At 41.2% G+C, this 26732-nt stretch overlaps 1 protein-coding gene across 1 annotated transcript in view; it reads right to left on the bottom strand.

The window, feature by feature from the left end:
• LOC111872937 (zinc finger protein interacting with ribonucleoprotein K) overlaps positions 1-23678 on the bottom strand; it is a 486178-nt gene extending 462500 nt beyond the window's left edge. Inside the window, exon 1 of the mRNA XM_023867237.2 lies at positions 23508-23678. The gene's annotated coding sequence lies outside the window, so the exon portion shown is untranslated. The remainder of the gene's footprint in view (positions 1-23507) is intronic.
• Between the last annotated feature and the right edge of the window lie 3054 nt (positions 23679-26732).

Raw genomic sequence — 26732 nt, 5'->3', positions numbered from 1 at the left:
AGTGAGTGAGTGAGTGAGTGAGTGAGTGAAGACTGTCATACATAACCTCACAGTCGTTCCATTGCCATATCTAGAGCTTTAGAGCAAAGCAGCATTTCATAAAAGAGTAGGCATATTTATGGTTTATCTTCCTTCCCGATTTCAGCCATAATGGCCCATTTGCAGGATGTTTCTTGAACAGCTGATAATTAGGCTAATTCAGCTCATGAAGAAATCCCTTACTTTTAGCCAATCGAAGGTTCATTCCCGTGTTTAAGTAACTGCGTGATAGTTCCGTAAATGGTGTTAACTCAATCCAGTTTATATCCTCACAAATTGTCTCTCTAAGAACCACTTTAATATCATCCCACCAGGGTCTACCTCTCGCAAGCGGTCTTCTTTTTGAGGTATTTCAAACAGCTCTCTACATGCACTTTTATGTCACTACGGCGCTAACATACCCCGGCTATTGCATCCTTCCCGATCCACTCATTCCAACAATATTCGCCGTAAAGCACAAATTGTGAAGCTCCCCTTACACTTTCATATTGTGTGGCTTCAATCACATAATTAATTTATCTATTTGCTCAACATTGCTTTAGCACAAACGAACAAATGTATTTAATTACACAGCCTTTGGTGCAGACAACACGCTCACCACATAAGGGCAAGCCTCGGGAAGAATAGAAAACACGAAAACAATATATCACCCGCCCATAGGCCAACATATAACCACAATATCAGAGTAAGAACACGGAAAGAATACCGCGAAAAACAAGAGCGCCATTTGGCGAACACCACCTGAAAAGCTGGCAAAAAAAGGGGACACGACATAAAGCAGAAGGCGAACAAATATATATATATATATATATATATATATGTAACTCCATTTTCATTCCGATTAGAACATTTTAATATTCTTAAAAAATAATTTTAACATGTAATAAATTTTATAACATAAGGGCATTACATAAATAAACATGTACAAGGCACTCACAATGTGTAAACAGTGGCCACTGTATGGAGGTATAGCAGATGGAAGGGTGACTTTAAAATATCTTTGTATATGACGATGGCCGCAATAGGACGAAACATGTAGCACATGCAAACTAATGGTGTGTTTATAAGAGAACTGTGTCGACTCAGTAATAATAAACATTGTATTTATTTACATTTAAGGCTTATGTTAGGCATACGAACTTCGAATTTCAAAGCATTCTCTTAGTGGGGTGGGGGGGGGGTGGAGTCCAACTGGCTCCACTCGGCATGCCGGCCAATGATTGGTCTATTGTACCTGCCCCAGGTGATTATGATGATGGAGAATTTGGTGGAATGAAGATTGGCAGGGGAAACCGAAGTACTCGGAGAAAAACCGCCCCAGCGCCACTTTGTCCACCACAAATCCCACATGACCAGAACCGGGATCGAGCCCGAGCTGCCGCGGTGGGAAGCCAGCGACTAACCGCTTGAGCTATGGCGAGACTACAATATGTAAATTCTCGAAGGCCTTCTTGTGACGACATTTTATAATCAAGCAGAGATTTTCATACACCAGTTCTTTCGCTTTAAAGCGACTGCATTCATTTTATTAACAGAAATATTCATCTCAAAAATTTCCATGGTTGGTTTACGTCGATAAGTATTTGTTTGTCAATTATCTCTGTTTCTGATATCAATACGTGATTATCTGTGCAAAATAAATGTAATTAAGCCAAACTTGGGGCACGTAGTAGCGTAGTTGGTTGAGGCACTAAGCTACAAACCGGAAGGTTGCGGTTTCGAGTCCCAATAAGGTGGATCTCTCCAATTGACCTAATCCTTCAAGCAGCACTATGGTCCTGGGTTCGACTTAGCCTCTAACAGAAATGAATACCAGGAACATTTGTGGGGGTAAAGGGTGGCCGGCACGTAAGGCTGACAAACTTACCGCCATCTGTGAGCTGATTGTCTAGAGAATATGTGGGAACCTCGACGTCTCACACCCCTATGGTCCTCCACGGCCTCTTAGAGGGATAGCTTTACCTTTAATAAAGCCAAACTCTGTGACAGTGGAAGAGGAAATACGCAGTTCCTCTCAGACCAGAGTTACGCATACAAGATTACAGGCCAAACTGATGCTGGGAACAAGACACGGTGTTTATTTTTTGTTAAATTAATGCAGATTCCGAGTGTCGACAGGCTCATGTATTACCATAGTTGGCAGCCCTGCGAGTGACGCCCAGGTGTGAGATGCTGGGCATACACCAACACTGTAATCCCGTCACAGCAATAAAAACCAGTGGCATTTCACGCCAGTGCAGAAGTATTTCTGCTATTCTGCCTTCTGTAGGACAGTGTCTCTCACATTTAAATTAACCAGCATCCGCGCAGTCCTACGCTGCAGATATCTTCATCTGAATAGATAAAGCATTCGATCTGAGCCTGCACTTGAACAAGTCAGCTGATCTGAGTGGGCAGAGGGCGGATTGCTATAGCAACGACATGCGAAGTCCTGCTGGATCATTATCATGATTGGTTGCAGCGATACAGGGTGTTCTGCTCGCAGCACGCCCGAGTTCCTGGCGCTCATTTGGCTGCATGGCCTGTATAGCGCCGATGATCGTTAATGAGAAATTGAAAACGACGATGAAATAAGCGGTCGTGGCCTATTTAAAGGTAATATATCAGCATTTACATGGAGGAATTGGAAAAAAAAAACGAAAAATCTTCAAGCGAAGATTAGCATCTGCAACCTGCGGAATAGAAAACAACAGGCCTATTTTCAAATGCGACGTGCGGTAACAAGAAAGAAAAATGTATCCCCGTAGGAATAGGGTAAGTAAACCGATGTAGAACAGGAATAAGGAGCTAAATTGAAAATAAAAACAGAAGGGGAAGAAAATTAAGAGAAAAAATAAGCAAAGCAGAAGAGAAGATGCATAATGGAAAAAATAACTAAGGATAGAACAATGAAAATATACTATGTGTTCTAGGAGGGACAATAAGAAGCATGCCTATAAGATAATTACAAAGGAAGACGATGAAGAGGAAGGAGAGATACATAAAAACAACAATAAAAATAAGCTGTAACGTGTAAGTTGAATATCTGAAAGAAAGCGAAAACTAAATAAAATAATATAATGAAGTAAATAAAAAAGCGATGATAAAAACAGAAAAGAATGCAAATAAATGATATAATAAAATATGAACATAAAATAAAATGGATGGGTTAATAAAAGCCAAGTCATGAAACAAATAAGAATAAACAACAAGTGCAACATAACCGAACGGAAGCGGGGATATTGAGGTAATATTTGCCCCTGTGCGTAATTGAGAACCACATCGTAAAGATGTATGGAGGAGTGGAGGTATAGCTTAACATATTCTCGGCAGCGAATGCACGTGAAGGTCATCTTCGTGCACCAGACGTTTTATTTCTGGGGAAGAGCGCGCAGTACTCTTTGGATACGGGCTGGATGAGTCCCATGGGCGATGTGGACGCTGCGAGGAAAGCAAAATTTCTTCCGTCGTCGGAATTTGAATCCCGGTTGCCACTTGTTCCTGCCGTACACTGACTGAGCTATAACGTTATCCGAAGATGGAGAGACTGACTGGGCATGACGCAGGGAAACGAGAAAGAAAAAAATAATTATGGAAGGGAAATTGAGATACAACTGTTTTCCTCGTGGCGGTAACTCTTTGGTAAGAAAAGCAGAGGGTTCGACACTAATACCGAATCCTGAACTTCTTCCAACATCATAACCCATCTTCACAAGATTCACCTCAGGGTTATTCTCACATAGCTTTCTCGGTCTTCCTGATGACCTTCTCCGTCAAAATTATATATACATTTCTTGCCTCGCCCATCCGAACTGCACAGTACATTTTAATTTCTATTTCACCATATTAAGAACGAGAGATTACAATAAAAATCATTAATTTCATCGCTACGTAACATCCCAAATTGTCCAGTGATTTCAGCCTTCTCAGGTCCAACTAACAAACTCGCTGAACAGAATTACGTACCTTACATATTGTAACGCTATGACCACTGCTAGGCAACGGTTCGGTAAACATATTCCCGAAGTTACGTTCTCAACAGTAGAAGGGTAACGGGTCGCTAGACACGTTTCTGCAGCACCGAATAAGCACAATAATGTGAACTGTTGGACATGATGATCTCTATTTGGTTCTTCCTGAAGTTATAAAGGGAGGACACGTGAGAACGCGCAATCGGTTCGGTTCAGTTCGGTTCAGTTCGGTTCAGTTCGGTTCAGTTCAGAAGTTGTAAGAGAACTGACACAGAAGAACGAGAATGGAGCGAGTCCTCGGCAGTAGATTGATTGTGAGCTCTTATAATTGTAATTAGGTGAGATTGTACAAGAAGGCGTCAATAAATGCAGTCCAGAACCCCCAGTTATCAGTCACGGACCCGGGACATGAGCCAATATATATTTTGGGCGTTCCAGACGTTAGTACACCTGCTTTTCATACTGTCCCATGTTCGAATTTTGTTTCGAAGACAGGTTACAACAGAATTTCTCGTGACGGTCTTCAGTAAATATTCTGTATAGTAGCTTAAAGCTGGACACTGAAATTTCGTCAATACCCTTTTCCGTTTCAGATAGTCCATATTATTGGAATTACTTAACATCACTAGTTGATACACGCCATACATTAGACCAATAAGCAACTAATCGAACGTTGGGACTGCAGGACAGACCCACCTTGGGCAAACCACACTGTACCGAGGGCCGAGATGCGTAATTTACAGAATGTTTAGTGTTTATCTGATTGAAAATATATTGGATGTTTCAATCCTGTACAACGCAGACTGAAGCCTGAAAAAAGGGACAATTTTATTATACAAGAATATTCAGGCTGGGCTGTCTAATGGGAGTTATCTGAATAATTACTGAGGGAGGCGGGCTGTTCCTTCAAGATATCACACCACTCTTCTTCTTCTTCTTCTTCTGCTCCTCCTCCTCCTTCTTAACGTTCTCCATTTTCTTAACCCATATTTATACATTGTCTTATTTTCTTATTTTTTTCCTTCCACCTCCTCCTTATATTTATCCTACTTACTACTCACTTTTCTTTGTTCTTATTTTCTATAATCTCCCCTCTTCATCTTCCTTTTCAGTTCCCTTCTTTTTATTCTTCTTCGTTTTCTTAGTCTCCTGTTTAATCTATAAATTATCGTCTACTTATTGTCTTTCTCCTCTTCCTTAATCCCTTCATTCTCCTAATCCACACTCTCGCCTTCTTATCCTTCTGTGTCCATAGTTTCCACAGCAACCTTCCCCTCCTTGTGCTTCTTCTTGGCCCTGTAATCCGGTTCGAACTCTGGCCAGCTATAATAGAATTCTCTCTAGAGGAAAACTAAATATAATTAAAGCCACAGAGGAGTCACGTTGTGTTACATGTATTCATTAATTTGCATCCCGTCAATACAATCTATATACAGATATACGGTACTTTAAAATTTACAGCATTATTCAGACTTTCGACTATCATCAGGTATTATATATGCCCTTTTGACTTACATGATCTTTTCTCCACACTGACTAATGTTTACATCCGGGTACAATTTGTCTTGGCAGTCACAATAGTGCATTGCCTTTGTACTTGTCTTAGTTGCAATATTAAAATGCCAGATTTATTGTAACGATATTTTTAGCTGAAATGCCTCTAATTATAATCGACTAATAAAAAAATTGCTGAATAGTGCAGTTTTTGTGCCGTGCTGCAGTGCAGACTGTAGTCGTGTTTAATCGCTTTGGTTCTTATTGGAGCTCTGTCTTATGTTCCTGAGCACAGCACAGAACACACCGTTCGCCCATACAAGATAGCATCCAGAAGAATTTCAACAAAAATAAAGATGAAACACGGCACAAAAACTACGCCGTTCAACAATATTATACTCGTCAATTGTAATAATTAAAGCATTTCAGTTAAAAATATCGTAACACTGTATCTGACATTTTAGTAGTTTAATATTGTAATTAAGACGAGCACATTTGGCTGAAACATGGACACTTAGGGCAGTAGATCAGAAATATCTGGAAAGTTTCGAAATGTGGTGTTGGAGAAGGATGGAGAAGATCAGTTGGACCGATTATGTGAGAAATGAAGAAGTGTTAATTAGAGTCAGTGAGCAGAGGAATATCCTACATGAAATAAGAAAACGGAAGGCTAATTGGATTGGTCATGTTTTACGCAGAAACTGCCTTCTAAAAGAAGTTATCGAAGGAAAGATAGAGGGGAGGATAAAAGTGACAAGAAGACGAGGTAGAAGACGTAAGAAGATGCTGGATGACCTTGGGGACAGAAGAGGATACTGTCATTTGAAGAAGAAAACTCTAGATCGCATTAAGTGGAGGAATTGTTTCGGAAGAGACTGTGGACCCGTAGTCTGACGATTACTGATGATGATGATGAAGACGAGCACAAAGGCGTTATATTTATCTGTAAATGACTGCCAACACAAAATACGCCCATATGCAAACACTGACCAATAAAATGAAAGCTAAGCTTTCCATGTAACAGGCCGTGGAGGCCCGTATGGTTGTGAGATGTCGAAGCTCCCACACTTTCTAGTCAGTAGGCTCACAGAAGGTGGTAGGTTTGTCATCCTTACGCACCGGCCGCCCATTATCCCCAGTAAGATTCCTGGTACTCATTTCTGTTAGAGGCTGAGTCGACCCCAGGGCCATAGTGCGGCTGGAAGGATTAGGTCAATTGAAAAATCCAATGACTTCATCAGGAATCGAACCTTCCAGGCTGTATCCTAGTGCCTCAACCAAATACGCTACCGCATGCAACATAGGGAAAAGAGAAGATAAATTAAATTGCAGGACCTGATGATGACCTAAAGGCTGAAACATATTGTAAACGAAACATGTTGCAAATTGTCACTGGTAGTACCTATATCTGTATACTGATTTTGGTGAAGGAAAGCAAAACAATAGCTACAGGCATTACGCAACCAAGGGATGCAGGCCTAGAAACTCTGTAATTCTGATTGCATTTTGTTGAAGACACTTCACAAAATATTTCAATTGTAAATTTCATACGTCAGTACGTGCTGCATTTCACTCCAAGCGAGAGTTTCTATAAGCTGGGAGGCTTCCAGCGAAGTTAATACGGTTCTGTTTCAAGTCGGGGTCACGTGGGACCGACACAGACTAAAAATAAACTCATTATGCAATTTCTAATGTAGACCTTCAACGCCAAATTTAATCCAAATCCTCTGAACAGTTTTGGAGATTAAACAAAATGTAAAATAGGTTTACAGACACGATATCCCTGTGCTGTTTTCATTTCATTCACTTTGTACAGAGAACGCATCAGCGCGTTTCGTTTTAACCAGTACTGTACCTACTCAGTAGTGTTCATATAACCAAGGATAGATAGGAAGTTCTGTATTGTTATTATTTCATTATAGATTGCACAACTTCATCCATTGGCCGCCTTGTGTTTCTCTGTGTCTGGTTCCTAGGCGAACATGGCAGGTTCTTTATAGCGAAAGGACATCTATGTTCACCAATGCTTTCCCGCTTCTCGTTCGTCTTCTGGTATCTCACAATCTAATTCGCTTAGGGGGACGATTTAAGTGGCAATGCATTCCTAAATGTAAGCAGATAATGAAGACGTTACAGAATCTTTCTCAGGCGGTTTGGGTTGGAGTCCAAACGCTCGTTAACACAATTTTCGATTAGTTGACAACGTTCGTTCCACGAAAGTAACGCCCGAATTTGAAATTCAGTAGTAGGTTCGATTATACCGAATCCAACTTCTCTGAAATTAGAAGCTAGAAGGAATGCTGAATCTCCAACGAGGTAAAATCAAACATTTAAAAAGGATTAAAACAAAATACTTAAAAACGATTAAAATTTCCAACCAAGCTACCACATTGATGTACATAATTTCGCTGTTGCGGAGTCCACTGAAATGCCCAGGGTTCGATTATATTTGCGTCTAAAATTTAAAAATATTTTTTTTTCAGCAGTTTAGTAGTATTAGAATGATCCAAAAATTTAGATTTTAACAGAAGGGATTCAATAAATTCGGATATAATTTTTAAGTTTTGACAATGTAAGTAACTGTCCTGAATTCTATTCTATGCACTGGATGTATCAAATGACCAATCGGCACCACTGCGACAAATAATACAATATTGATCAACGGAAATAGGCATTCATAGTAATAGTACTGACACAATACATTGCATTGTTTCACAAAAGTTTAGTTCACAAAACTTCGAACGAACGACGGACATTTTGACTAGTCATTTATACAGACATAACGTAATGGTAAGAAATAATCACAGTCTTAAAATTTCAAAAAAGAGAGTGAAATTTTGAGCTCCAGCCTTTGAAGCTTGTTCAAATGAAACTCGTTCGGGGAATGTTCTTGGCGAGAGACAGACTCCATTAAATACAGCCCCCATGGACGCTGAGGTAGGCAACCCACTGAAACACCAGCCGATGGAACCCCTCTGCAGAGAACTCCTTGGGCTGCTGATGGACTACTGAAACCTTGACGTCTTCGGTCAATGACGATGACCTTCACTTGAACGAACATTAGAGCACACATATTTTCCAAATGCATTATTTTTCCGATTCTACATATATCGTTGTCACTGACTTTCGTTTATTGCAGATACAAACTCAGAGTTCCAAAGCTAATCACACCACAACTGCGACACTTCAAAGAGTAAGAAGCTGAAGTTATTTATAGCTCATGCAATGTACGCCACATTGCAAAGAGTTTCAAATAAATATTATATTTTAATGAGATCCACATTTCACGGCATGTGACCTTTTTTACACAGTTACCTTTTTCTTCTAGTCAAGAAGGATGAGGTGGGCAGAGCATGTAACACGAATGAGGAAGAAGATGAATGCATGTAGGATATTGGTGGGAAAACCAAATGGAAAGAGACCACCGGGAAGACCACGGAGTAGGTGGGTATATCTTGGAGAGATAGGACGTGATGGTATGGATTGGATTGATCTGGCTCAGGATAGGGACCAGTGGATGGCTCTTGAGAACTCGGTAATGAAGCTTCGGATTCCATAAAATGCTGCGAAGTTCTTGAGTAGCTCCACAACTGGCGGCTTGTCAAGAAGGGCTCAGCTCTATGAGTGAACAAAATAAATTTAAATTTCTGCTTGATGTAAACTAGAGTTTACAACTGACCGGTACACACCAACACCGAATTCCCTCAACAACTTTCCTTGATGACCCCCAGTACGAAACGGAAGGACGGACCAACATCGACAGAACTGGCATTCCTATAGTGGGCTCATTTCGTGCACATTGTCCAAATAATGGAAAAGTAGAGCAGAAGACAGGGAGCAGCGTGTGGCACTTTGCGTGTTTGCCGGTGGGCCTGCCCTGCTAATGACATGTCTAGAGCGGTCTAGAGCAACTGCTTGGGTTTGGAAAACAATGTTTGGTGCCTTAATTCTGACACTGTTTTGGGCGATCTGAAATGGTAACATGATAACAGGGTGCGGCTACCGACCCGGGGGTGGAACAATAAGGGCGAAGAGCTTGAGCTGTGAAGGCTTCAGATTGTTATACGGCTCGCTCTTTAGCTCCCAGGTTCGTGTATTCACAGCGATATTAAACTTCCTTCCTTCTTTCCTTTCCCTCCATCACTTCTCCTCGTCTTTGTTTCCTTCTTCCTGTTCTTATATTTCTCTTTCTTTCTTTCTTCCTTCCTTCCTCAACTTCCTACCATGTGTTCACTACCCATTTCCGTAACATGAAACCAAATTTAAACCAAGGTCTCCTGTTTATGGCACGCGTACAAAGGCAAGGTCATCATCAGAATGCTGGAAAAAAAACACTTTATAAATACAGCTAATAGATACTTTGAAAATCTAACAAAGTCAGTGGGTACGATATTTTTTTTCCTTGGCACTACAGCCCCAGTGGGCCTAGGCCTACCTCCATGAACTTCTCCGTTCATTTCGGTTTTTCTAGATCTTACACATTCGGGGGGGCTCCTTGGGCGGGTGATCAGCTCGTCGCAAGGCCTCTACCTGTACACAAACACAGAAACACGCACACACACAAACTAAACATGCATGCCCTGAGCGGGATTCGAACCCACGATCCCGGTTTCCAAGCGAGCGAAGACAGTACATGCCGTGGGTACGATATACAGAAATAAAATTTCGATTTATCAAGAAATTAACAGTAGATTAAATTCAGGGAATGTGTACTATCAATCAGCTCGAATTTTTAACACAAAAGCGTGAAGATTAAAACATAAGTAAACAGCAGTTTGTCCCTGACGTGTTATGTGGTTATGAATCCTGGTCTCTCACTTGAAGGAAACAACATAGACTGAGGATGTTTGAAAAGAGGGTGCTGAGGAAAATAATAACCCTTACTGATAATATCGTTTAATAACCACCTAAAATATTTGGACCTATGACGGACGAAGTAACAAGAGGCTGGAGAAATCTGCATAATGAGAGGCTTCGAAGTCGTTCCCTAGCCAAGGCCATCAAATCAAAGAGCACGGGAGGGGTAGGGCATGAAGCGCACATGGAAAAGGAAACCCCGTATAAAGGTCTGATAATAACACTTGGAAAATAGACACTACCGGGAAATCCTAGGCGTATAACATTGTAATATAATATTGATATGGGTCTTAAATAAATAGGATGTGATAATGTGGATTGGATTTATCTGGCCCAGGATAGGAATCTGTAGAGGGTTCTAACGAACATCAGAATTCGTTAAATTCGGGGAGCTTCTTTATTCAGAATTTATTAGCTATTCTAGAAGGACTGCGTTTCGTGGAGTCAGTCAGTCAGTCAGTCAGTCAGGACAGTCAGGACAGTCAGGACAGTCAGGACAGTCAGTCAGTGAGGTTTGGTACCAATCAACTTGCAGCCATACACTTCTACCGATAGTCGGCCAGCAATAGCGACCTTCCTCACCATAGCAATTATCGACACTAAAGCCCATATGCCCAGGAGCTGATGCAAATTGATTTTCTTGCTGTTCCAAGCGGATTCTGACTGATGCGTTATGAGCAGCATAACGTAATGATAATGTCTCCCTAACCACAGAGTAGGACCACCAGTCATGTCTCATGTCTGAGTCTAGTTTCGGTTTGCATGCAAAAAAAATTGTGATCTCAATTAAAGTAAGCAATTAATGGCTTCTTTCACTACGCATTCATATAAAGTCAGGTCCATAAAGAACATTTTCGCATGAACTGGATCTCCTGTATTTAATTTAGTATGTAAAGCAAACATTGAGAGTTTTTTAAGATATTAATTATACGGTACTTTGCTGGTTCGCGTATTTTATCACCAGGTCCCAGTAAGACCATCTTGAGAGCGGTACTGGAATGTGACGCGCGTTGTGGACCTCCTGACAAGTACTTCTCTGATTGCAGTGGCGTACGTTTTTCAAAGGCTTTAAGGAAAATCGATGCAGCGCGTATATTTGCCATCACACACAATCCTATGTAGGATATGAGATTCTCACATCTGGGATATAACGCTGTGCAGTATAATTTCAACCGACGTTTCAGAAGCACATGTTTCCAACATCTTAAGGTTTCAAACTTAAGCCAAGAAAGAAACTAACATGAAGCACCCAGCATGCAAAATATTCTGCCTGCTATCCAAGACGATGGAACCCTTCACACACAATCATGTATATGATTATGATTTGCATATGATATCTTAGCTTTGTTTTTACCCTAGCGACCATCATTACACACTATATGTAATCTAATAGAACTGCAGTTAAGTGTTTAAGCTGTTAATATTACCCAATAACCTTATAAGGTCCGTTGCTGAACTTAAAAAAGTAAAAGTAATAACTTTGGTGTAAAATTACAAAATTATGAAATGCTTTGACAGATGCAACTACTGCATCACCTACTTCACATGTCAAGCATAGCCTGAGGGCTTATTTGCCTGTGTTTCGCGCTTCTTGCAATGTCGTACCTCATCGCTGAAGAGAACACTTCCTTGGCTATAGGATTATCCAGATATTTCATGTAAAAAGATAGAAAGGTAAAGTTATTCATGTAACAGGCTGTGAAGGCCCATAGGATTGTGAGACGTCGAGGCTCCCACATTTTCTCTTGTCAGTCAGCTCATAGTTGCCGGTGGGGTTGTCAGCCTTACGCGCCGGCTGCCTTTTACCCCCCAGGAAGATTCCTGGTATTCATTTCTGTTAGAGGTTGTGTGGAACCCAGAGCCATAGTGCGGCTGGAAAGATTGCATCCATTAAAAAATCCAGTGACCTCATCAGGAACGAACCCGCGACCTTCTGGCTTGTAGCATAGTGCCCTAACCAACTACGCTACGGTGTGCCCTCAGATATTTAATAATTATAAACACTGATTAGTGTGAAGGCATATATGTGGATATATTGAATACTAACATCAAAACATGGTGCTCAGATACAATATTACAAGAATAAAAATGAGTTCTCCAATTTGATGAAAATTTAAGATTCCGTCCCTTATTTTTTAGTAAAAGATATGCTCATATATCAAAATGTTCCTGTGTCCACCCGACCATGGGTCCGTCCGTCCTAACAATTCCTGAAACAATACTGATAATTCTTACGAACCTTTGCTTGAAAACTGTACTGATAGAGACTACCTCAACTAGGCAATGTTTAATTCTCATCTTAAATAATATGAAATGAAGGCCAGAAGGACTTCTAAGATGGAAGTAACACTACGGCCACTTTCTTCTCGAAAAATACTTATTAGGCCTATTTTTATATTTAATATGAGGTAGTGACATGGCAGGTGAATTACTCTTAAAGTGGCGACTATAATACATATTAACTGAGACATCGGAAGAGCTTCTTCAACGTACGATGCTACTGAATACTGAAAGCTGAAATTACGTATCAGGAATAGGCCACGAAGACGCAGTGACACGAAAAGTGTGTTGAATTCAGATTCAGTATTAACATTTGCATATTAATGCAGAAAAAGCAATTAAAACTTTTAACTAATTACGACACAAGAGGAATCAATTCATCACACAGAAAGAATAAAAAATAATGGCAAAATTTTCCTTATGTTTAACTAATTAAGCATTACGCCATGAAGACGTATGTGGGAGTGGATGTATAGACCCACATATTCTTGACCTCAGCACTAGTTGGAAGTGAGTAATCAGCTTTACCCCCGGGGAAATAGCAGCCGGTATCCTTTGGCTAGGAGGCTGGGTGGGCATCAGAGCCGGTCTAGACAACATGGAGGTTGAAAATTCTTGACTCTACCGGGACTCGAACTCCGTCCCTCGGTCGTCCAGCCCGTATAACACTATATAATTAACAGTGATGAGAGACCCGACCGAGCAGGTGGGTGTGTCGGTAACATAGTAAGCTTTATCGTGATCTGATTATATCTCTCTTGGCGTACGTGGGGCTGGTGCCTTGAAACAGGCTACATCCGCATAGGCCCACTGTCTGTGCAGCTGAAGTACCTTGCTACGGACCCCAGACATGAACATGAAAACTGATGGATGAGCAAGTGAGCGGGCGAGTTAGAGAATTGTGAGTGTCAGAAGAGAAGACTAAACTGCAATCGAAACTTAGCTTAATGAGCATGATTTACATCTCTTAAAATTACATAGTGTCAAACAGTAAACTGATTTGTGAATGGATTGTGAAACCCGTGGAAGGAAGCAGTCTTAGTCTCTTTCAACTTACCATCATGATGTTCTCCTGGAAGAAGGGGGGGGGGAAGTCATGGGAACTACGCCTATATTGCCTCCGGACACAGAATCGAAACACGACACTACCAGAGTATGAAGCAAGAATGATAAATTTCTGGATCATGGCGTTCGGTTGGATGATGATGATATGTAATGAACTGAAAAGGTTCAATTCCCTCTCAAAATAAATATGCGGGCAGCCTATGATCTACGAGCCGCAGATGGAAATCCTGGGGTTTCGTTACACACGCCACTGGGTAATACAGACTGCCAGAAAACATGTAAGCACACAGAAAACTTCTCTGATATCAAGTTTGCTTCGGAATTTAAACATCGCAGACAAGAATCTAATCTCAATGCCTCCGGTTAACAAGGTGTGTATATCATATGCTAATTCCATATATCAAGTTCATGTGTTTTAATCTGGTCCGATCGGTAGTTCTTCAGGTTTTCAGACTGCTTATGGGCGCCACAGTCGTCGCGTGTCAAGCAAGGATCATCAAAAGATAATGACCTCAGAACACAGTTGAGGCTACTACAGATCTATCGATATAATAATTATGCCCTATAGGGTCTTGAAATGGTTCCCTTGTGGAGAGAGCTCTTTAGAGTTATTCAAGCTTATCGAGGAATTTCATGCTGTTACTTAAGTTGAAGGCCTATCATTGTGGTGACAATGCCAGCCATCAGTCCGTATCTTGAGCCAGTTCAATCCAGAGCACATGCTCACTCTGTTTCTACACACAAGTCAAACAACATACGATTGCACGTGGCCGAAAGATGAACTACTTTGTAACAAGCGCTAGAGGCGGTAGCAAACAAAGAGACCCATGCAAGTAGCCGGCTATTAACACCAGCCTAGACAAAACACGTATCTCAAGTGAGGTAAACAGTTCCTCTCACACATTAGTTCCCAGCTATCCAGTGATGATTAAGTCGGGTTCTGTCAGAAAGATCACCAACGAGATAACCTAATTTCAGGATGAATCACCATGTTCAGTAAAGAAGTTTAGTGCTATAAACTAATCGCCTACTTTCTTTCGATACGGCACGGACCGCATAGAAAACGAAGCCTCCAAAAACTTTTCTTGCCGTGGGAACGTCTTTAAAGAGTTGTGACCTAGCAATGATAAGGGAGGACACAGACAGACCCACAGACACTGGCGTCTAACAATTCTATTATTGTGTATTCGTTGCCGCGGGAACGTGTTTACCGAGCCGTTGCCTAGTAGAGAAATGTGGGATACAATTTATGAAACCTTTACCTAGCAACGATAGGAGGGATACACATAGAGACACACAGACTAATGGGAGGGATTTATGAAGTACGCCGTTGAGATGGGCTCAGGTGCCCTGATACATACTCGTATATGAAATTTAATAAAGTTTGTTTCAGGCATTCAAAAGTTAAGAGAGAGGATTCACAGACACAAAAACAGCCTTGGAGATCGTATAAGCATACTTACTCGTATATATTTTTTTTTAAATAAGGAAAGTAGGCTAAAATGAGGGTTTTTTTGCGATGTTTTAATATACAAAACTACTTAAACATAGACCAATTTAAACAGACTACTTAAACGCCAGCCTACTTTATATATGCGAAAAAGGATGTATAGGAAGAAGGTTAGCATAATGAAAATCCCGCAGAAAAGGATTCATGACGTACTTCAGCATATTATTTTGGAAAGTTGCTTGAAAATGGTATGTAGAGCTGAGCTGTGGAGAGCTGATGAGTGCTGGTGTTACTCCAGGCACCTAGGGGCAACAGTTCCGTCAACAACAAGCACCGATATGCGTGTGGTAATATATGAAGACAAAGACAACATTCCGCGATCTAATTAGCCGAGAACACTTTAAACAACCAACATATTTCAATCTAATTTTAACCCAAAATATTTTAACTGACAAACTACTAAGTAACAAAAATCTCTACCAGAATAACTACTACATAACTACTAACAGGTAATTACCACCCAGACTTCCAAACGTAAACAGTGGCTAATGTATGGAAGTCAAGGTTACGTAGAGAAATGAATGTAGTATCACTCAGATGGTGAGCAGTTAGACTGAAATATGTAATAAAATAGAAATAGAATGAAAGATACATAATTTGGTTGGCTCTATACTAAGTTATATCGACGGAATTATATTTAATAAAAATCATCAAATTAATACATAATACTACAATTAATCTTAAATTACATTAAATAATCATTGTATATCTCTAAGATCCATTATAATATTATCATCCAATCGGAGCCCAGGTCTTCAACGTAGCATCATTTCCGTCTTGTTTTTTAAGAACAAAATTTTGTACATATATTTCCCATTTGTTCATGCTCATCATCTGTCCATCTACGTAAATGTAACTATCATAAATATACCTACTGAAAAGGTGAAGCTCTTCACCAGACCTCACACGCTTCTTCATCCTTGTGTTCTGAGCAGACAATATCTCTGCTATTATTAAAATATCTGAGGTATAATCCTTCGGAACTTCAAATGCACAGTCTTGACGGCAAGAGCTTAATAGTGAGTGTCATGTTGTACCACTGCCAGAGTGAAACATAGTCATGTACCTTGCGATGAAGATGATGGTCCAAAGATACATTGGATCAAAGGAATCACGAACTATATCCCCACTTTCCCGGATGTACCAGTCTTAAATAACCCAAAATTTACGATCACAGATTTACATCTTCAGAAAGACATAAAACTCCGATAAAGTTTGGGAATTTAAACTGCAGGGAAAACATGGTACAACTCTGGAAGGTTGCTTTCTTATAGTGTGTCCGGATGAAAGGTATCCAAAATAAAATAATTATATCTCTGAAAGCAATTATAATACACATTTATGGGTTACAAAATTACAAAGGGAAATTATCAAAGTTTTTTCTGAGTACATAATTTCCGCGGTAAATTTCAGTGGGGCACGACAAATATCCAGATGATGCTTGACATCTTTTCACGTTGCTTGAAGCATGTTTGGTGTTACTGTAGCCACAGTGGCCCGTATGTGGGCTTTCAGGTGTTTAAGGTCGTTGATCTTAACCTGGTACACAATATTTTCACATAACTTCACAAGAAAAAACCCAGTGGGGTTAAATCTGGCGACCTAGGGGGCCAAGCGATTGGTCCACCTCTGCTGATCCATCTCTCAGCCATCTCTCTGTCCAGGTGATTCCTAACATAGTGGCAGAAATGTGGCAGCGCCCCCTCTTGTTGGAAGATAGTTTGAGGTGGTAACTGGGGCAGCGAATACAGCTCCGGCAAGTCCAAGTACGAGCGTCCTGTCACAGTCTTTTCCGAGAAGAAAAACGGCCTTATCAACTTATCGTACATTAAACCGGCCGACACGTTCACTTTGGGGATGCCTGTCTCCAACTCACATGTGACATGTAGTGCTGCAGTTGTACCTGTTTACAGCGCCACTGACTCGGAACGTCGCCTCGTCCGAGAAGCGCACTTGGCGGAGGAAATCGGGTGACGCGTCCATTCTTTCTGGCATGTCCACACCGAAGTTTGTGTGTGCTACTTGGTCACTCGGTTCTAGTGCATGAATCAGATGAAACTTGTATGCTCTTAGGCGGAGCCTTTTGTACAGCACATTGTGAACTGTTGAACGTGAAATTTGTACGTAACTGCAAGCTAGCAGCACGAACTGATTTGCGCAGACTTCGCTGGAATGTCTCTCTAATGCGACTGACATTTTCTTCAGAGGTCCGTGTCTTTCCAGATTTTACACGCAACATAATACCTGTAGTCCTCAGTTTGTTGTTCCAGAATCGAATACTTTTCCGTGCAGGAAGTCGACGTCCACATTGCGTTCTAAAACGACGCTGGACAACCGTAAGAATGCAGCTCTGCTAATCGCACCACGCATTCAACCTGTTCCTGTGGTATCGACATCGTTACTGAGCTCGCCGGAAGTAATCAGCTGGCGCAGGCGCGTAAGCCGGGCTTGAAAAAAATACTTAAAAAAGGTTTTCCTTTCCAATGACACAAACCGGATACGTGTATGGCAATTAGTATCCGAGACAATTTTTTTTTTGGACAACTTACATCTGGACATTCTGTATTTGTAGAATTTATGTTTCTGTAACGAATGGCAAAAATGCCAGTATTAAGTACACGAAAAGCGGTTCAATATACCAACATAAACATGTTCAAATAAGCTGAAACTTAATAGAACTGAAACATGAGACAAGGATTAAACCGGTAGGTATTAAAATTCCAAGAAACCAGGTAAGAATTCTCAGAATATCCAGGACAACTTGCACATTCTCAACTGTAGTTGGGCTACATTTGTTAGCAGATTCCTAACCCCAGGCGCCTTCCCAACAACCCCGTAACACAATCAGTTCCTTCGCCCCACGAGCGTTTAACTGCCAGCGGTTTATTACTGAAAACGGAGAGCTCTTTTCGGTATTGTTTTCTTACAACTGACACGTGTAGATATGTGTTCGGAAACATTCATTATGTTGTCCTTTCCCTGAAATTTATTCCAGCTCCCTCACGCATCATCTCTCTTAGGTCCAAAATATTGTGACATGTAAATCCACTGGTAGGCAACGCCCGCAACAAACACGCGGCCAACAATACTGGAGCAGTGTTTCCTTTGTGTCAGCGATAACGTCACACAACAGTCACGTGACGTGCTTTTTGTGATTGATGCGTGTCGTTGCAGCGTCTATATAAGTGAGCAAAATCCCGAAGAAGTAAGCGGCCGAAGTAGAGCGGTAAACTTTGGGAGTACAACAGCAAGCAGTAAGCTTGAGGAGTACAGAGGAGGAGCGTTAGGAGTATAGAAGAATACAACACGAGTAAGTCAGCCTGTGAAGATTTAACATGCGATTTGAAGACTATATGTGCTGTAGTACAGCGATATTGGGAGTGAGTGATTAAGTGAGACTTTTATAGTTCGGTGTTATTTCTCCGTTGACATGAAACGGATAGTGAAGACCAGTGGAATAGACTTAGAAGATTAGCGTGGAGTGATTTATAGTGTGAAACTCAGTAACAGTGTTATGCTTATTTATAGTTACGACCTCTAAGCGGTCAATAAATGCAATTATCAATCCGAACCCCTTCTATAGTCACTAATACAAGTGACAATATTCTGATCAGCATATTTTATTATACCTAATATTGTAAAGATACTTAGATCAAGGCGGAAATATCACACAACAAGTATATGAAAATGCCTGTTATTGTGTTTTTGGACATTATCCATCGTCTTGTCTTTATCTAAAAACCATCCTGTTTATTTTTCAAAACACAACGTTTCGGAGACTGGATCCATCTCCGTGTTCAGGTAAAACGTACTCAGTTGGGCCCAATCGATGGAGCTAGAGACAGTATCCGGCCTCCGAAACGTTGTGTTTTGAAAACTAAACAGAGCGGGATCTAGATAGAGACAAGGCGATAGATAATGCCCCAAAACATAATATTTGTACCGATGTACCATCGCCACAGACTTCTAGATCTTATGGCACAGAGTTCTGGCTGGGAACCTCGGGGAAAGGTCATAATGTTTCGCGCAGAATTGAATGTTATAGAAACAAGTTGCGAAGGACTGCATTAGATTAACTTCGCTGTGGACAGGCTTCAAGAAAGAGTTTTCGTGAGCATCGTAACAACCTTCGAGTTCTTTAAAAGCACGGAGTAGGGTCGAACTATAAAATGTTCAAGAGAAATACAGCACCGTACACTCAGCCAGTCAATTAATTATGTACGGTTTTATTCTGCTGAAGATTTTATAGATTCTTGTTCTGTCTCTGTCGTCCCATGACGACGTCCCCTTGTCTTATTTTACTGAGGGTTTATGAGATATTTATGAGCTTATAGCTCAATTTCTGTTACGCCTTGTACTCAATTGATGTCAGACAGTGAACTTCAATATGGGGTATGCTGTTCTGGGTAGGGATCGCTTGATACAGGCGACGTTTATTAACCAACTGCAGCATATTGCATTAGAACAAGCGGTCTCTGCTGGCAAGATGAAAATTAAATACAAAAAAGAAAATATATCAGGAACAACTCTGGGTATCAGACAATATCTGTTTATTACATACAGTATTTCTTTTGTAAGAAATAAATATTTCGAAACCAGTTCTACGAAATCAGTAGCCCCTGTTCTGTTGTATAGTTGTGGCGCATAAAAGTGGCTCTGAACTCCGATGTACTAATTTATCGGTCGTAAAATGAGTATCAGCATGGGAGCATCAGTGAGCTATAGAGTTTCATTCCCTGTGAGAACGCTCTGTCGCTCGCAACCGAAGTACCGCTACAGCTACGTCCAGTGTGTCGCTCTACACATCTGACGATATTGGGACGAGTGTAGCAATGACACTGACGGCCTCTTCAGCTCTGTATCGGCATTCATCGACCTGCACTGCTCTCTGCATGTTTTTCATATTCATTATACTTGTTACATGCTGCATTTTTCAGAACAGCCATATTTTGCTAAGTAATGTGTGCTCTCTACATTGGAGAAACTGTTGGAAGCGGTGCTTTCTACGCGGTCCGTGCCGAGGGCCTATAGAGAGACCCGACATCAACAAACCAACACCCCCGTGTGGACGCGGGGTCGAATACCTCCACCGTGACCCTGCGAGTCGTAGGAGGCGACGAAAAGGAAAGTCTCAAATCTGAGACAGTAAAATATGGTCGCGAGTCCCAAGGACTCGGATCCGAGGACTGCGCTGGCGAGCACCAGAAGCATATACAAAAGACAGATCCGTCCTCTCGTCAGAGAGGGCGCCCCACCAAAATAAGACCGTAACTATCAAACGGTAACAAATATCTGGTCATGAGCCCCACATGGGGCTCGACACCAAGACTTACTGACTGACTGACCGTCAGTCGCAATGTGACTTTAACTTTGACAAACCAACAATTATCCAATAGCAATACAAATCTGGTCTTGGACCCCGGATGGGTGTTTGACACCAAGACATAATAGCCAACTGACCATCAATCGTAACGTAATTGTAAGTTTGATTAAAGTCAGTCAGTTCGGTTTGGAAGCCAGTAGAGGAATGACAACTGAATTTGGGGGCTGGCAGTTGGAAGTTAGTGCAGCCCGGGTGCTAGCAACTGAAGGAAGTACCGGCTGAAGCCAGCAGTCAGAGTATGAGATTTGCTTTGGAAGCCGCTGCCAAGCAACGTTACTGAAAACACTAGTCTCTTTGTTATAGTGAACTGTGAAGTTCCGCCACGAGTTGTATGAGTGTCCAATAAATTCGGTCATCAAACCAAAACCCCTTTAGTTTCACTCAAACATTTGTAAATATCAAGTTTTCTTCGCATGGAGCAAAAAGACTTTCTGCACTTCCTTTGCAATCTTTCAGCTTTCATATCCTCATCTCCACCAAAAAAATGTTATTCATTGTCTTCTCTCTCTTTCCTTCGTCGTTCCTTCTTTCGGAGAAAATCTACCAATTTTACACAAGTTTCACTGTGTTGACAGATAAGAACCAAAATTAAACATGGGTGACTTTCGACGTTCCGTCCAACTGGATTCAATAACTGAGGAGACGAACCACGCAGACGGAAAGCCACGACCGGCCACGACTTCCCCATTATATATTCCCGTCATGCACTTCTTCCAACAAATTCAGTATTCTTACTGCCTCGTGATTCTGTGTGAAGTGAGACTTAGTTTCAGTTAGGCCGCGCCATAGCTCAAGCGGTTAGTCGCTGGCTTCCCATTGCGGAGGCCCGGGTTCGATCCCAGGTCTGGTCAAGTGGGGTTTGTGGTGGACAAAGTAGCGCTGGGGCGAGTTTTCTCCGAGCACTTCAGTTTCCCCTGCCAATCTTCATTCCACAAAATTCTCCATCATCATAATCACCCAGGGCAGGCTACAATAGGCCAATCAGTGGCCGCCGTGCCGAGTGGACCCAGTTGGACTCCACCCCCTACTAAGAGAATTAAAAAAAAAATTATTTCAGCTTATTTTCAGTGTACTCCTCTCATTGTTACTGAATGTCGCTGTGAAGCGGTTGGAGCATCAGTAGATCCTGGATTTCAACATCATCATAGCGGCCGATTATTCGAAGGGCTATCGTGGTTTTCCTGAACACCCGCAGAAGTTCTGCAGTCTAGCCTTAAAATACAACACTACTGCTTCCTGCTTGTTTTGGACATCAAACAATCCTCGTAGCTGAAAAAGTGTCATTAAACTTCTAAGGCCCGACAAAGTGAAATTAACTTAGGTCAAGACAGAGCCCAGTGGAGGGTTCTAGTGATGATTTCCAAACTTCGTAAAGCAAGGAACAACAAATCGAGGATAACAAATACGTCTAATATAGAATTAGGCACAACAGGTATACAGTTTTAAAATTTTACAGTTTGCTTCTTTCTTTCGAACCAATAAATTCTTTGGAATCTCGTTTAATGGTATTTTAACATTTTAGATGTTATCAGGGTTGCTGTCATGATAAGGATGTCCATAAAATCAATTTATCATATTTGATACCTAAAACACGTTCCCAGAAATTAGGAAAAATAACTTATAATACTATGATCATCCTTATAGGGAAACGTTTTTCCTCCTACAACTAACATGTGATCGAATACATAAACCGCAAATTTCCCGATTGCGTACGTTCGTATTAAGAGTTCATTCCTGCAGTGACGAAATCTGTTTACCATTGCAAAAGGCAAGAATGTACATTTGAAATGGCAGTATTTGTGTGTACAAACACGGAAAAGAAACCTTGGCAACAAACCATGCAAAATGTCAGAATCATAGATATTCTTACTTAATCAATTACAGCATTTTGCTATATCTGACTTCCAAGCATATCCACATCTTCATATTAGTACATTCATAGGGCCGAAAGAGTATATGCATTCATTTTTCCAAACAGATACTGAAGTCTATTTAAAGAAGTCCTAGACAGCAGAGGAAGACGTGGGGCCCATGTTTCCAGAATTGCTGTAGCTACGAAAATAGTTGCGATTTTTTCTACTCCATGATTAAAATGAACACAGAATGAGATATTTATTATCCGAGTCGTCCTTCCTCACGTCTCAACTAGGACTATAATACCATGTTATTCTTTCTTCAAGAAACTCTGTAGGGCGGATAAGCTTTTATTTGTTGTCAACATTTATAGTTCCTTTGTACCAGCCCAATTTTACGAATGAAGTTCGAATTTCATTTCAACAAATGTCTCAAAAACTTCTAATGTTGTAGACAAAATGTGTTCATGATATAGAATTAGATATAGAAACACACACACGTGCTTTCCACCAGTTGGATATATATCTTAGGTTTCACTTAAGCAAATGATCGTTGTTCAGCTTAACGCAAATTTTCTGAGGCTGTGGAAACAAAAAGTGGTGTGATCAAAATAAGACTCGTCATTGGACCGTTAACAACACGAAACATATTCATATCCCGATTATCTATTTACCTACGATCTATTTTAATGATACCCTCCCATACATACCGAGGTATTCAAAGTGATTATACCGGTATACTCTGAATTCTACCAACATTCTGCATTTCCTTTATATCAGGCATGCTTTCTTACCGATATCTGATTATCCTAACAATAAGAAGCCTGGGCAGAATAACTGTACAAGTACCCCATCTTACACTTCTGCCCCATTTGGCGTCACTCCACCTGCCCTACATATACTGTTCCTGCATATCCCTAACCCAAAGGCTGATGTTATGTTGGTGGAAGCACTAGTTCTATTCAGGTAATAAGGCATTAGATCAAAATTCCTTTCTGCAGTAATACATTTCTCATCGCTTAACAAGTTTCTGTTATACATCACATGTTCAGTAAGATTATATATCGGTTACTTACATTGTATGAGACATTGCACATTGGATGCGACGAGAAAGACCCCGAGAAACCTCCAATTTTATACCATGATGGACGGTCTGAAGTTTATTGCACAACAAAATGTCGATTACTTGTTTAAATCTGTTGAGCGTATGCATTTGGAACTGTTCCTGCTCGCACAGTGATCGGGCACTCGAGTCTGGGTGAGGGTGGAGGGAGAGTGTATGACGGGTGTGACAAGGAGTGGGGTGCCTACAGAGTAACGTGATACTGAGCCAATACTTGCTATGAAGACGTTTCCTTGCGTCTCCCCCCTTGAACTGACAGGTGCCCATGTCTGGCAGTCGGTTAGAGAAATGGATGGGCTTGAAGAGACCAAGGGCCAGTTAGGATTGCGATAAAAATTCTTCCTTTTAGAGGATTCTTAAGTGACAGTCCATTATTCATACTGACTCAATATATTTCATATGTATGTAGCATGGTAAGCGTTAAAAAAGGTGAAGCTATCCCTCTAACAGTACGTGAAGGCCCATAGGGTTGTGAGACGTCGAGGCATCCTTATTTTCTCCAGAAAATAGGCCCATACATGGCGGTAAGTTTGTCAGTCTTAAGCGCTGGCTTCCCTTTACCCAGCAGGAAGATTTCTGATACTCATTTCCCTTAGAGGCTGAATCGACCCCAGAGCCACTTCATCGGAACTCGAACCCGCAACCTTCCGGCTTGTAGTATAGTGAATCAAGCAACTACGCTACCGCGTGCACCAAATAGCAACGTAACTAATGAATTAGAATATGATAGCATGACTGCTAATTGGTGTTTTCAGCGTGTTAATACAATCACTGAACCGAATCTGAAATGAGCCTCATTCTACTTTGTCATGCTCTGTTTGAGGTGCAATAAGGGGAACTGGTACCTATATATATGTGTACCAGAAGCACCGGGGCACACGGTAGCGTAGTTGGTTGAGGCACTATGCTACAAGCCAGAAGGTCGCGGGTTCAAGTCCCGATGAGGTCATTGGATAATTTTCAATTGATCTAATCCTTCCAGCCGCATTATGGCCCTGGGGTCGACTCAGCCTCTAACAGAAATGAGTACCAGGAATATTCTTGGGGGTAAAGCGCGGCCGGCACATAGGGCTGACAACCTTGCCGCCATCTATGAGCCGATTGTCTAGAAAACGTGGGAACCTCAACATCTCACAACCCTATGGGCCTCCACGGCCTGTTCCGTATTCCGTATTGAGGGGGTGGGTTTCCCCATGCACTTAGACCGGTTAGTGGTCCATTGTGCGTCCCCCTTTAATTTCTACTGTCTCCATACCCTACCGGTACTGGTGCTTACTATCAGCCCCTTTCTGCCAGCAGGGTTCCAACCTCCTCTGGCAGTGGTATCTAATAGTTAGTCCCTTTCTGTCGGAGAGGTCCCCCCTCCTCTGGCAGTGGTACCTAATACTTTCCCCATCTACCGGAGGAATTGGAAACTACTTGGGCGGGAAATGTTGCCTAATTTTGCTCAGAGGTCTCCTAGAGACATGAGGTTCTTTTACGTGCCGTAAATCTACGACACGGGACCCACGGTCCATGGCCTGTTACAGGGATAGCTTTACTTTACTTACCAGGAGCACCATCACTTCTATATCGGCTCGTCTAGCACCGCGACCACAGTGGTCTATTGTGCCTTGGCTTACAACTATATATTTATATACTTTTTTTATTTATTCTGCGAATACAATTGTTCACTGGAACTAAGAATGAGGAAGTGTTATGTATGTATATGTGTACATACACGCACAGAGTTGTGTGTATATACATACGTGTACATGTATATACAATACACACTTATAATAGGAGACGTGTTATGATTCTACACGTGTGTTATCTGAATATGTGTGCACGTTGTTATAACCACATGTTCCAAACGATCTCTCGAAAAGATAGAGAAGTAACTTCATTCATGGTTTTGCTGCGAGAGGAAGGAACGGCATGAGAATATAAAAGAGATAAAGGAAAGGAAGAAAGGCGGCGAAGAAAGACTATATATATAAAAAAAAACGATTCCCTCTTTCATTTCAACGGATTTCCCCATTAGCTGTTAGTGCTATCCGAACATCGCCGCGTGACAAATGGAAATTCCTACCCGGTGTTCCTGCCTTCAACCGTGTCTTTAATGTCTTCACTATTCGTGATCTGCTTCCAGTCTGATTCGAGATTATAATTATAGCCTCTTTAGCTGAAAGAGCGTTATGAAATGACCATTTAACAAACTATTTTCTTGCAAACCCACCTCTCAAACCGATACACATTTTGTTACATAATTTTACCTATGTTTTGTAATGGATAAAATTGTTATTTACTAAATAACGCAGTGTAATTTCAAGTTCACTTTTTGAGAATTATGCTATTTGAATTAATCTAAACATTGTTAAAGTGGTGATTACTGATTAGTGAACCCGTATCGTAATAGGAACACACGTATTTCGATTCTTGGCCGACCATGATCCTAGTATTTTAATTGGATCTTTTCGCGATTTTCCCCAGACATTAATGTTGAAATAGCGCATTCAAATAGACTACTCCTATTTTTGTAAGCATCCTTCTCAGTAGGATTTGAGGTTGTCACAGCGGTGGTTATGAAGAGTCTACTTTCAGGGATATATCGCCACGTAGTCTGGTGAAAGTTGACGGACTATGTGCGGTTTTACCCTAGAAGACATAATTCTTCATGTCCTGCTCAGTGCGTCATCTGGAATTATAGACCCGTTTGAAGGCAGTTGAAATAGTAACAACACCTAAACTAAGGAAGAGCGTCAGTTTATATCCTATAAATGAAATTAAAAATTGGCAGACGATTGAGTTGACCTAAGTCTTAATGTATGAGAGAAACTGTTGTAACCAAAAGTAAACACCACAAGAACAATCGCCATTGTTCTATCTTATTACCTTATGCCATTTTTTCGTTAAAGACAGGTGAACCTAATTTCTTGTTTTATAATCCTACACCACCCCGCGCCTTCATATCACACGCACAGGATAGCGTCTCTCTTGCACACATACACAGGAGGGAGGACCAGTTCACACGAACACAATGAATACACGTCACAGGCTATACGTTACGGAACTCATGATAAGAGACAACATTCTTTCGTGTTTTGTAGGTCCTAGGTTCAAATGTGGAAGTACCGTAAAAGATGAAAGTAATTATGCTGAAGCCTAGAACGTTCGATGTATTGTGTTTAAAAGTCGC

The sequence above is a fragment of the Cryptotermes secundus genome, unplaced genomic scaffold (assembly GCF_002891405.2).
Source record: "Cryptotermes secundus unplaced genomic scaffold, Csec_1.0 scaffold407, whole genome shotgun sequence".
Taxonomy (NCBI): domain Eukaryota; kingdom Metazoa; phylum Arthropoda; class Insecta; order Blattodea; family Kalotermitidae; genus Cryptotermes; species Cryptotermes secundus.
The sequence above is the reverse complement of the archived record's forward strand: the minus strand, read 5'-3'. Positions and strand labels throughout refer to the sequence as shown.